We start from the raw sequence: 13,272 nt of genomic DNA on the forward strand, positions 1-13,272 counted from the left end.
CTTCCGATTTCCTCGCCGTGGTTCAAAATTGCTGCCGTTCTACTGAAACGACTTCCCAGTCCAACCCCCTTTTAAACGGGTCGGGCCTGGCGTTTGAAGAGGATTTTTCGAATGCCGCGACAGAAGAGCTAACAGATAATGGTGATAGAAAAAAAAAATAAACGGAGAAGAAAACCCTCCTTCAGAAGCCCGAATGATGACTTGTGGATGTTCTGCTTCTGCTGCTGAAGTGGTTCGATTATCTGCGGCACGGTCCTTCGCAAATATTGACATCCCGTAGCGATTTTGCATATGCTATTTCAACAGCTAGTTCAGTAGCCGCTCCAGTGTCATTCTTACTTCTTTGGCCGTAGGAGGGCTTCTTTGCTTTGAATAGGCAAAAGAGGATAGAGAGAGGTAGAGAAAGAGTGTTAGTCGGGGGCAGCCTTCCAACAGATGGACTTCGAGAGACGACGGAATGCGATCTAATGTAAACAAAGTTTCCCACTTTAACGATCCTTGGTGAGGAGTGTTTACTAGCATCTGCTGATAGTTTGTGGAACAAATCTGCTAAGGAGCTTTTCTTGAAAAATCCACAAATCTCAAGAATCGTCCAGAATGGTTGTAATCCATCATAATTCCATGCCAGTTTCGGAGCATTGTAAATACGTTGTCAAATAAAAAAGAAAATCACGAAAAGACTTGTAAGTTTTTTGTCGCCAGCAGTTCAATTCCCTTAAGAACTAATCTTCGAAATTGCTGAAACTTGTAAAATAAATTCTTCTGCACCGGGGAGAAACTTGCAAATTTGAAGAATTATCTTGATGTAAACACCTGACTCCTGAATATGGCTAAAAGCTGTGAAATGCTACTCCCACATTACGGATTAATCAAATAAAATTTGGATCTTTTTTGGTGCAAAAACCTCGGGATGTTTTGTTCTTCTTCGAACACAAGAACGGCCCGGATATGATTTGTTTCTGCTCCAGACTTATTTGTGCTAGAAAAAGTGTTAATTTAATCTTCTTGGTTGATGTATATAATAACTTTAAAATCTTTCCCGGATTAAGGAGATCTAGAAAACAAGTATTTGAGCAACTCAACACGATGCAGAAATTGAAACTTCACTTTGCTTGATTTATCTATGTCCAGCACGATGCCAGAAAATAAATTTTTGTTAATAAAATTTAAGCTGCTCTCGTATGCTCCTCACATGCACGCATGGTATGTATGGTGGACCTAAAATAAACAAAGTCATCAGAATTCTTTATCCAGCAGCTCCTTTCACCGGGTAGTTTAATAGGCGAGCGCGTAGAAACCATTCCCGAAAAGAATCCCCGCACAAAAAAAGGAACCCAAGAAGCTGTGCTGCTGGACGTTGTTTACGATTGATCCGGTTTCATCCAATTTCAGTGAAGCTGTAGCGCTACAATGTAGTGCTCAACAGTCACCAGCAGCATCAACAGATTTCGGTCTTGAAGATGTCATCCTCGTACAGCTGCTGTGCTGAACCGGTGGCCGGTTGAACCGAACGGAGTCACCGGTGGAAGCACAACCGCATACCGGCAACATTTGGCTATTTGAGGTAATCCTTTCAACGACCATGAAACGAAAATGGTTTCCCATTGGTCGGTTTTTGTATGAAAATGTATAGAACGTGCGGAGCGCAGTTGGGAAATTTATTCCTCCGCTTCGTATCTTTCGTCTTGGTTGCAAAGTCGGGGGGACTGGACAGAGATGGGGAGCAACAACACAAAAAAAGTGGAAAGCACAAACATCTGTTCTAATGTACGACACATCCGGAAGGTCATCCGGGAAGCGTCAAGCTGTGCTGATGGTACAAATTCTAATTCTAGCTTTGGGAAGAAAGTCAGGAAGTGTTTTCCCAGCATTCCTAGCCGGTCCGGTCCTTGGCGCAATATATCGTTTAATAGCTTTCCGAAATAGAGCCGGTATCACAATTGAACGAGCTAGTCGAGACCGAAGGTACGAAGAACATGCCCAAAGTGTCACGCCGCAATTTCATATAAAGCCACGGCACACCTGCGTCACATAGTTCCAGAAGTAGTAGCGTGCAGTAGCGGAACGCTATCGCGGCACATCCTGCCCGCAAACGTATGCATACGTGTGTCGGCAGCGGGGGAGGGGCCGAAAAAATAGAATCGGCAAACAAAAACATAAAGCAACCCGGGGATATGTCACCGCAAGGATGAGTATCGATCGATGGAATTTGCTGATTTTCTTCGAACGTCGTACGTTCGCACCACGGACCGTAAGGAACGGTTTCCGGTGAGCGTTTCCTTCGCCGGCGGAGAGAGTTTATGCTGCTGGGGTTTGGTGGTAAGGCTGGTGGTGATTGGAAGGTTTCTTCGTCTTACTTTATATCTTGTTCGGTTTGAGATGGGTGAGTAAAATTGGAATTCGCACAATCCATATATCCTTCGAACCGTTATCGTTGCTTTCGATCTATTTGCGTATCAAATGTACAGTGGTGTCCAGGAAAAAAGGTTGAACGCGAGAGCATTTATGTGGTAATGTTGGTGCCTTATAGAATTGCAGAGGGCTTTAAGTTATTTTTGCGAGAACATACTGCATGTTTTATGCTATTTTATTTTAATTTGATTGCAAATGTCGTTGAGGATAGATTATGAGTCTTAAACCAATTAATACTATATTGGTGTAGTAAGAAATTTTGAATATTTTGTTCCAAACATCTCAAATCAAATCAAGTATATGTTAAAATCGAACCCGGCGTCCAGTGAATCGTAAGGTGGAGTTAGCGTGAGAAAACTACAATATAAACCATAAGTTATCAATAAAAAGCACCGCGAATTTGTCCCAAATTAGGATATGAAGGAATGTAGTTGACACGACATGACATTGAGATTATTACTACGTCAATTATGGCTGTCTTTGAAACTCCTTTAACATCTTTATTTGATCGGTTTTACATGATCGTTTTCTTAAGTTATTGCAATAAGAAGCCTTTATAACTCATCTAAGCATCTAAGCAAGAATGCCACCAAAAATTAGCAATCAGAAGAAAAAAAAATTTCCCTCGGATACTGTGCTGGATTTAGCCCCTCCGGGGCTCTAAACGGAATGAATCACATTATCACATTGAGTCTGCTGACCATGGGGAAAGGATCTTTTTGGAGTCGGTGTACCACGCGTCCGCTCACTCCATTATTTTTCCTTACTAGTTAGAATTCGAATTATATTCATTACAGTGTTGTTTATTAACTGAGGTAGTAGCTCGTCGACAGCCGCTCTTCACACTACAGGACCGGAAATCGAATCCCGTTTTGACCCTTTCTCCGTAACTTGGACTAACTATTCAGCTGATTTGCAGATCATTCCAAGTAAGTCAGCAATTGCAGCTTAATATTTCTAGAGGTTGTAGTCAACACAAAAGAAGAAGAATGAGAATGGAAATGAAAATTATTTGTATTAAAAATTTATACAATTTTTGAAGTAGTTAAACTGTCTGTATGGAACTCCTATTTTTGTTAAGAGATTTTAGGTTCTGCCGGCCACATTTGCAGCATCATAGCAAATTTGCTTTAAGGACCAAAAGGCAGCTGAATTCAAATTCTTTTTCTGCTGCTTGGCTTAACGATCTTTAGGGTCACGAAGGCCATGGAATGGCTTACTAGACTTGCCGATACTACGTAGTTGGATAATCGGTTCACACTACGGTTCCAGAGAACGGTTTGCTATATCTTCATGATCAACATGCCAAATTTATTCGTGAAAATGTTTAAACATATAATTTTATTGTACAGCAGATATTTGGCAAAATATTCCCTTGGCTTTGTGTAATAGTTATGGGAATTTAAACAACGTTAGAAGATTCTTGAGTACTTCATAATCAACATGAAAGTTATACCATTTATCAGCTCTAGTTTCCATTTAAAACATAATTTATATTTAGAGCAAAATTAAGTTGGCCTTCGTTTAGCTAAAATGGTCTTCTTTTTTCTTTGTTTGAAGTTATTTTACGCATCATCGATTATGCTATCACTTTCGACTCTCTTTAAAATAAAACATTTTACCAAACCAAACAAGTTACACAGTCACAAAAGTTTTCCTTCACTGTGTTTCCCCACAAATCTTGATGCGAAATCGAATTTTTGTGCTTTAGCAAATCAATGAGCACCGGGGCACACTTGGCGAAAGAAAGCTTGTTCCAACGAAATAGCGCAACTTCCACGATAGCAGTACGATGCATTTCCCCAGCGGGGCAAAACAGTTTGAAGTCAGGCGAGATCACGTGCACCGAACGCGCACAAACAGGAAACTGGATGCACCAAGCAAAGTAGGTCACCGAAACCACTCCGAAAAGGAATGCTCGAATCACGTTAGTGACCCCTCGGAGGCCACACTTTCCAATCGCTTTGCACAGTTTAGACTCCAGAAGGGAATGTGTTTTGTTTGAATGTGTGTACGGCAGCATTCAAAGCGGCCAGGAAACATCTTGGCGCGTACGCAAATGGGTCGTTAAGCTGCAGTTGGTACGGGTAAACAAGCGATCCGGCGATTACAAGTGATAAAAGTTGGTAAAGAAAGTGTGTGTGTGTTCCCGTTCGCGCGGCTGTTACTGAATTGTTTTGCCATTCTTTCCGCCTTGCTTTCGCTTTTCACTTTGCGCACCGACAGTCGGCACCGAATTGGAAAGGCAAACAATTTACCGTAAATGTCAAACGGCAGATTTACTACCAGCGTTACCATACTTTACGTACCCTTTAACATTCGGTTACGGGCTTTTGAGCGGTCTCCGAGTTTGGGGCAGCCCAATTGGCGGAGTGAAAAATTGGTTTGACAGTGGTAGTGGTGGGCTGCGTGCTGGCAAATATAAATGGAGACATTCTAATGCTAAGGATAGAACACACTAAAAACTAACACCACCGGAATTGAGTGCGAAAGAAGGAAGGGAAGAAACGCAACAAACACACGAGCAAAACCGAAGGAAAAGCCAAAGAAATAAAACACGCTGAACCATGAACGCTGACAACCATGAAAACAGCCAAACATTGCTACGTCCACGGAAGAAACGGTAGGAAAGGATAGTGATGGAAGTGGTAGAATGGAGGTGACAAATCGCGGATCGTTTTCTGGCGTACAGGAGTACGGATTCAGGGGGTTCAGATTCGGACTATATTTAACCACTACCACACATCTCGCCGGCCGTACTGATGATGTTGCTGGTTCGTTTACGAACACGTCGGAAAAACACGCACCGGCCCGTCGCTGACCGTAACTGACACAAATTTTCTTTTCTACTCTTTTTCCCCTCCCGTTACCCTGTGCATTACCACCACCATCAACAACACGCTGCCATTAGAAATTCTGTACACTAGGCAGCATCCAACGTCGAAGTTGGACTGGGGCATAAAGAACCGTTCACGAATCTCCAAAGAGCGAGCGGGAGAGGTTGTGTGTGTGTGTGTGAGACGGCCAAATAGATGTCGTCCAAAAGGGAACACAAGTGAAAAGCGGGACAAGGATCTGACACAGAAAAGTTCAACAAAAGTTATCCGTGCAGCCCGTTAGTCTCCTTCGCCATATTGCCACACGGAGGAATTGGAACGGAATGCAGCACGCCAGCTAGCAACAGACACGTAGTATACAGACATGATACACACACACACACACACACATCAACGCTCATAAACACACACTCATATACATAATACACGGAGGGAAAACCTCAAATGTGTGCATGTGTGTAAGCGGGCTGGCGATACATTCGAGGGGACATTCCTAAGCGGCATCATCATCTTCATCGGGTTCACTTTTCCTCAACTGTGTACATACAGTGCGTATCGAAATTTAGCACACAGTACTCGATCAATCTTCTAACATGCTAAAATGATAAGTAGGTGTACGGTTAAGTCTGTCTTAAACCAGTAATTAATTTAAAAAAACGCATCAGTCCATAACGCCTATTCGCCAGGAGCCTCACTTCAGGAGCCTCAACACTAGGTCTTTGCTACGAAACTCTTTATACGAGGCTCCTTAAACGATTCCCAAGTGGACGCTCCGTTCGTATAGAGGAAGATCAGTTTCTGGCTTGTCCCCTGGATTAATATTTTGTGAAGGTTATGAAGAATTATTAAAGGTCTTTAGCACATTTTGTAATAAAACAATCTCTTGTTTAATAGCCCTCTTATGCAGATTTGTTAACATTTAAAAGGCCAAAAAGGGTGCTTGTGAAGGGTCCTTTTTCGATAAATCTGTCTTGCCTCACGAGCATTTAGATGGCTCACAGACTGGGGAAGGTTTTTCTATTTGATCACTCCGCAAGCGTCCTTGAAATTTACGTTCCACAGCATCTCAGGGGATTGTGCGATCAAGCGAACGATTTCAAATCTTACGTTTAACCATTTGCACGACATAAATCATCTTCTAAGGTCTTGTGTGGAGTACGAGGCTGCTCGATCCGCCCTGTAGGGACAAGAATGTCACACTTACAGCTCCAAGATGCGGTATAAAGGATGTGGATCACGTTCAATACCCTCGTTATGGACAAGAACTCGCTCAAGTACTAATGATCAACATCTTCCAACGATAAAGATTTTCGCTATGGATGACAGAACACCACCATCATCAAAAGAGAAGAATTTGGGCATAAAAACCTGCCAGGCGATTAAATGGCTGACAAATTTAATAAAATATAGGGAGTTGGTGAGCCGAAAAACATTAGACAGTCAGAACAAATATTTGTCCAAAATTTGAGCTCATTCCTGTCGTGTTGAAATTGAAAATTCTCTTCCTGTACCTGTTTCGAATGCAACTACCTATCTGGTCATTTGATGCATTAACAGATCTAGAACAGATCTAGAAAAAAAAACTCTGTTTTTGCTTTACTGCTTTTTACAAAAAAATGTTTTACAAAAGTTTAAAAAGGCTTTTTGTTTGCCTTCCCAATTTGATATAACGATATAAAAATTTACTTAACTAATCAAACATTTTTTTACTGCAACTTTATTCTGCAACACACTGTCAATAATGCGTGCGCATATGTGTGCGTGTGTGTGTGTGTGTGTATATATATATATATATGGGAGTGCGTGTGTGGGAAATTGAAAAATAGCACACGCGCTCATGGTCAGCGCGATTTTGTGTACATTTTCCCCTTTTGCTTCATGTTCACTTTGCTGCTGCTGCCTAGCCTCGGTACACATACACCTCACAGCACCCACTGTTGCCCTTCAAGCACCGTTGCATCTTCGTCATTCGATCTATTTCCTTCCTTCCCTCAGAGTTTTCCCTGACCTTTTACAGAGACCCGTTTTTTCCCTCGTTCCCGTCCATCTACTTGCCGTCTGTTCACCAACGAGAATCCGAGAAGCATTTGTCGATAATATGGACTTTGCAAAGGACTGTACGGGGGTTGCTTAGACGATCCTTGCAGGTGCATACGAGTACGAGAAAATCGGAAGCAAAGGTCACTCACAGCAAGTGGTACGTTTGCCAGCGTGCACCATCCTAGACACCGTACTAGGTGGCCGACAGTGCAGCACAGCAAGCAGCATCGCTACCGAATCACCATTGGTACGTCGTCCAAGCAGTTTGACAGATGAGAGATCGACCTACAACTACTGCTGTTTTTTTTTTTTTCTACTGTCCCTATTTGCTACTACTAGCTACGCCACCAACATTGCCAATGCATAGTAGTGGATCGGTGCAGTACGTTCGAACCTGCAGAGCCAATCGGAAAACGATGTGTCTTTATCGTCTTGCTGTGCTCGTCACGTCCTGCAGTGAGACTAATAAAAAAAACAGAACGAGAGAAAATCACTGTTGGCAATGTATCCATTTTTGCGAAAGGGCTTTTCCCCTGGTGGAAAGTGGAAACCCGCGGCAAATGCACATAGCCGCGCAAGGCGACATACGCGGTGCAAGATAGACAGACGGTCTGACCGTGAACAAATCGAGGGCTTTGAAGTTCAAACTGTCACTTCCCTATTTCTTCCGCACTTGCACTTGACCGGTGCCACACTCGCGGAACGAATGCGAACGCGCACCTTTTGAGGATCGTGCCAGACAGGAAGCTTTAATTACAGATTAGTAGCCACGCCGGACAAACGTCACCGAGCTTGGGAGAGCGGGCCGGCACATACCTGCTTGCAATGGATAGTAATTTATTTTATGCTTTTTGGCCATTTTGTTTTTTCTTTCTTTGCTCGTTCGTTCCAACGCGATCTACACTCACAGGTGGAGAGTTTTCTTTTCAACTCATTCCCATCTATGTTCGCTAATGTGTATGTGTGTGTGTGTGCTTTTGGGCGGACATTAGTAAGCGCCAGTTGGTTGTAGTGTTTTGAAAGGTGGTCCCAAAGCAAAAAAAAAAAGGGCGACCAACATATTTATAAAAATAAAAATAATCCCCGAAAAGTGCTGCAAGTCAACGTGCCGTGCCGTTCGACCGTAGTTGTGTGCCGTGCATTGGTTGAGCACGCGCACCAGACAACCTTGTTTTTGTACGAAGCGGTGCCGTGCCGAGCCCCGTTCTAGTAAGAATCGGCATGATGAGCACAGTTTACGGTAAGTAAAATTAGTATAGAGCGCCCCGCTTTCGTTGGATGCCACCGACCGAACGGCATTGGTAGACAAATTTGCTTAATGATCGGCGCCATCGGCCGCCCGCGAACGATGGACGTAAGCCGATGGTTTACGTACGTCCGCCAAAATATTACCAAAATATTGTCCGCCAGTTTTGACACCACATCTGCTCAACCTCAACCTATAGGTGGGTGGACGTGTGGCATGGGTAAAGGGTGGACGCAAAGCAGAGCATGACAAATCTCAATCCGCTCGGCAAAGGAAGCATCGATTGTTTGATGAATTCTGTTGGAAGTATGTCCAGAGCAGGGAAAACGTACCACATGTTTACATTACTTCCTTCTCGAACTCGTACCATACGGCTTGAACGGTGGATATTGAACGAGAACTCATACTACATCCAGAATTTAATCCCATCTGATCCTGACACACCGAACCATGGCTCCTGGTGTGCGAGTGTAGTGTAGGAAGCCATTTTTTTTTCGTTCTTCACTTGTCACATCCACAATAGCGGGTATATTGTTTCCAGACTGGGCTGGATGGTACAGTTGCAGCTCTCTGTACCGGCGACCCGCCAAGAGCGCTCAGCAAACACACCGAATGACAAATCTATTTGTCCAAACCAAACAGTTCACGTCAAAGGCGACCGTTGTCGTTCGGAGTTCCGTCGCAACATATTTCATCCGGTAGGATGTCCACTCACGGGTTTGCAAACCCGGCCTTGGGTCTGGGATAGTGACTGGGATAATCGATGGACTAAAACGATTGACAAACTAATCTATTGGCATCCGTGGGAGAGGGAGTGCCCCTACAGACTAGTTTCGGGTAGTGCAACGTAAAACAACTGAGGACCTGCACACTAATCATCTGTATTTGGAATCAATTTTGAAGGATCGTTTTTCCAGCCCGTTGTACACATGTCAGTGTCAAATTGATTTTTGATGTTTTGTGCCGAGTGTCTGCGAATAGTTTACCTACACTAATGATCAGCACTTAGCGCTTGTTTGTTTGTGCTTTGCGGGTGTGTGTCTTTATCTCGCTCACCCTCTCGCCCTCTATTTTACGAAACAGCAAAGAATGGTTTAAAAATGTTAAACCTGACGTCTGCGTCTGCATGTCTAGGCTGGTGCGCGATGTATTTAGCCTGCGTCTAGTCTTGAAATCTTTTCCCTGTCAAAATAATCTTTCCCGCGGTCGAATCTCTCTTGGCAAGTGAACCATCGCCACCTATTTTGATCCTCATGACATTACGAACGATCGCGAAGAATGAGCGTCATGTAGTTGGAGAAAATAAAAACACAACCCATGGTCTGACGACCGGCTACCATCTACCATCTCCCCCTATTCCTAAGCAAACCTCAATCCATGACCGCCTCGAACGGTGGCCATGACCGAACCAATAGATCACCTTTCCGCACTTCCACCGGGTGTGTTGTTTCACTTGCTTTCCGAATCCTTTACCACCAGCACGCCACTGAGCGTCGCGCTTCAGGTACGCTAATGAGCACATCATTACGCGCCAGAGAGCGAACAGTAATGAACCAGGTGGGAATAGGTAGTACCGGGCACACGGACTAAACGTACATTGTGAAGCAGCGTGACACTACTGGTAGCTACTGCTGCAACCAACAAACTGCTTTGCTCCTTGGCGGTTAATGTTCTTTGGCCTTCCTGTACCGGCGGCTGATACTCCATGCCCGAGGAAAAGCAGCTGGCCGGAGCTGGCTGGTAAGGGAAAGAATTGAGCATATTGGCGTTCGTAAGATGACAGGTTCGAGATGATGTATGTTTCTCGGAGAAGCATCGCCTTTGCTATATCGTAACGCACATAGACAAACTGCCCGTGTCGCCATGCCAAGTGGCCGACCGAGGGAACGCTGTTAACCCTTCAGGGTATCGAAAGAAGTGAGTAAGGTGTTAAGATATGATTTTCATTGAAACTCTTTTATTTTGCAGAACTAATTTCTTCCCTAAACTGTCCCGATAACATGAGTTTATTAACGAAATATTTAAACCAGCTAATGTCTACCATACGCGGATGGATAAGACCAGCGTTAGATCGTGTGTGAAACTTGTATGAGACAAGAGCATTTGAGGCATGCCGGTGGCCGAGAAGATATAGTGAGACAGGTTTCCGCACGGCTGAACCGAGGATCACATCCCAACCGAACTGAGGTTTGTCTATACAATCACTTGATTTGTCCACTAGAGAATTTTCGCCTTAGTATCCAGTATCAAGAACAAGTACAATTACAAGTATCCTGAAGAGGAAAATTACTTTTTAATTAAGGATAAACACTGAAAACCACATCATATTAATTTTATTGTTTTCTCTAAAGCCTCAAGGTAGTTTACTTATTCCCCGAACGGCCAAAGATTTCCAAAGGCTAAGGAAAAGATGAAACCATGCTTCAAATAGGGTGGTAGAACGAAAGGTCTCTCTCCCATATGGCAAATATGTCCCTATGCATGGAGCTGTAAGATTAATTTTTAAGAACTATAGTCGAACCGCAATTACGAATAACTGTTTTTGGTTTATAAAATTATTAAAAATTACTAAATTTTAGGGCAATTTTTCTTGGAAAATCCGCATTGATTGACGAAATAAAATATAAAGTCCCTCATTAATAAATCAAGCATTCCATTCCGCGTGACATCTTCACCATTCGTAGGTAATTGAAGGGTTTATCCTTTCTAATGCTCAATTTGTTAGCGTCGCAGCAAATTCGCTTGTATTTCCAAGCGACCCAAGGCAGATTTGTTTGACGGCAAAAACCCGTAACCGCATGCTTCATACATATTCGCAACCTCATCTTCACACGCTCGCATCTCGGCCCGAATCGCAGAATTTGCATCAAGGCTGACCGCACACGTCTGCAAATTACATAAACTCGGCAACCATCCGAAGTGTGTCTTGGCGTGGTGGAGGTTAGCAAAATTTTGATGGATGCGCTTGAAAAAACATCCGAAGGCCTCTTGGAAACTGAGCATAATCTGATTGAACATGGCACGAGCGGGAGCGACGGAATTCCCGTCCAAGCATGACCATCTATTCATCTTTAATCTTCATGAATCTATTCTTGCGAACCACATACCCACTAGGCCCCCGAACGTCGTCACCGTCGTCGCCATGTGTGAACTCAACCGTACCGCACCGCCCCCCAAAAGTTGAACAATCCGGTGCGCCGTAAGGGAGCCGAGAACGGGAATCGTAAAATTGGAACGTGGAGGAAGGAAAATGGGCCGAGAAAAGAAAAATCAAATATTGCCTTTCGCATTCTTGCAAAGCACCACCACCACCACCACCACCGGCAGTAGCAGCAAAAGCATTTCGAACCAGCAACTTACCAGGATCACTCATCGTCGTAGTTGGGCGTGCGACAGTGGGTGAAGTACGGTAGCATAATGTTTAATAATAGACAGCCATAATGCGGATGATGAAAGGATATTTATTTACTTTTATTACAGTTTGCGGTCCGGACCGTGGGGAGAGGGCGAGAACGGTTTGCGAGTGCACCCGTTAAGGACGCAGTGGAACCGGCAAGACATAAAGGGCACCGGCACCACACAGATGAGGCTGTCGAACTACGGTACGGGTACGGAACGGGCCAATGAAATTATCCCTTCCAATTTTCCTGTTTCACTATTTGCCGTTTGCGAGCCCATTTTTCCTTCGTTCCGACCAAGGGCAGGCGCACCGGTCTTACCGGTTTCTTTGTTCTTTTCGTTGGCCGTTGGCAGAAATGTTGTGTTCACTTATTGACCTCCGTCTCTTTTTCCAATGATAAAGGATGACATTTGAACCGAAAAGTATGTCAAACTCGTTCGGTCGGTAGATAAAGCCACTTCGAAACTTTACCGATAGTGGTGGACATGGAACCGTTGGCAGCCACGTTCAGCCCAACACCAGAAGCCGCAGACCCTTCCTCACTGGAACTGGAAGCAGTTCTGCAACGATCATTAATGTTTATGTCGAAAAGGAGTGCCGCACGACATAAGGAAACAGAGTGAGGGTATAATAGAGATGGATTGAAGACACAAAAGTGGTACACCCGGTTGCCTTGCCAGGGGGTTTTCTCCTGTGGGTTGGTTTTACAACGTTTTAATCATTCTCCTAAGGAGCTACCCGGCACTAATTTACTGTTCTTTTACCCATTGTTTTTCGGACCCTTGTTTTCCGGCAGCTGCTCGAAAAACTCAACAGGGTAAACATAAAACGGAAAAACATAACATCAAATAGGAAACGAGGGAAATTAAAATTGTTCAAGAATGTCAAACGTCAATCTTCTGGCTACGGGTGCACCAGGTTTAATTGTATGTTTGATGCAAAAGTTTGTAAAATAATTGACTCAGGTGGCTAACATCGAGCCTCAAAGATTGAAGAATATGTTACACTGCATAATCATAGCCTCGGCTCGAGCCTAGCAGGGCTGCTGACGGAGAGAAGTGTACGGTAATTGTAATTTCATAATCCGTTTCAATTAATTATTGTCGATGGATCGGGACGAGCCGCCGGAAATGACAGCTGAATAGTATAAAATACTTGAAGAGTGATTAAACAGACGGAGCATGTGTGCTCCCAGATGAAAAGCGTTCTGTGTCTGTTGCATGACAACCCGATACCGATGATGAATGCATATGCTCGAATGTGAAATTGTTTTTATGTATCGCACTGCATCGCATCCATCCGTCCGTTAGGCATTTCATGGTACAGGCGCTTAGAAG

The 13,272-nt window shown here is 43.9% G+C and overlaps 2 protein-coding genes across 2 annotated transcripts in view; both read left to right on the forward strand.

The window, feature by feature from the left end:
• LOC126565285 (uncharacterized) overlaps positions 1-11,878 on the forward strand; it is a 433,172-nt gene extending 421,294 nt beyond the window's left edge. Inside the window, exon 2 of the mRNA XM_050222449.1 lies at positions 11,869-11,878. The gene's annotated coding sequence lies outside the window, so the exon portion shown is untranslated. The remainder of the gene's footprint in view (positions 1-11,868) is intronic.
• LOC126564214 (protein borderless) overlaps positions 1-13,272 on the forward strand; it is a 116,567-nt gene that overhangs the window by 15,241 nt on the left and 88,054 nt on the right. The gene's annotated exons all lie outside the window — the stretch shown is intronic.

This window comes from Anopheles maculipalpis, chromosome 3RL (genome assembly GCF_943734695.1).
Source record: "Anopheles maculipalpis chromosome 3RL, idAnoMacuDA_375_x, whole genome shotgun sequence".
NCBI classification, from domain to species: Eukaryota; Metazoa; Arthropoda; class Insecta; order Diptera; family Culicidae; genus Anopheles; species Anopheles maculipalpis.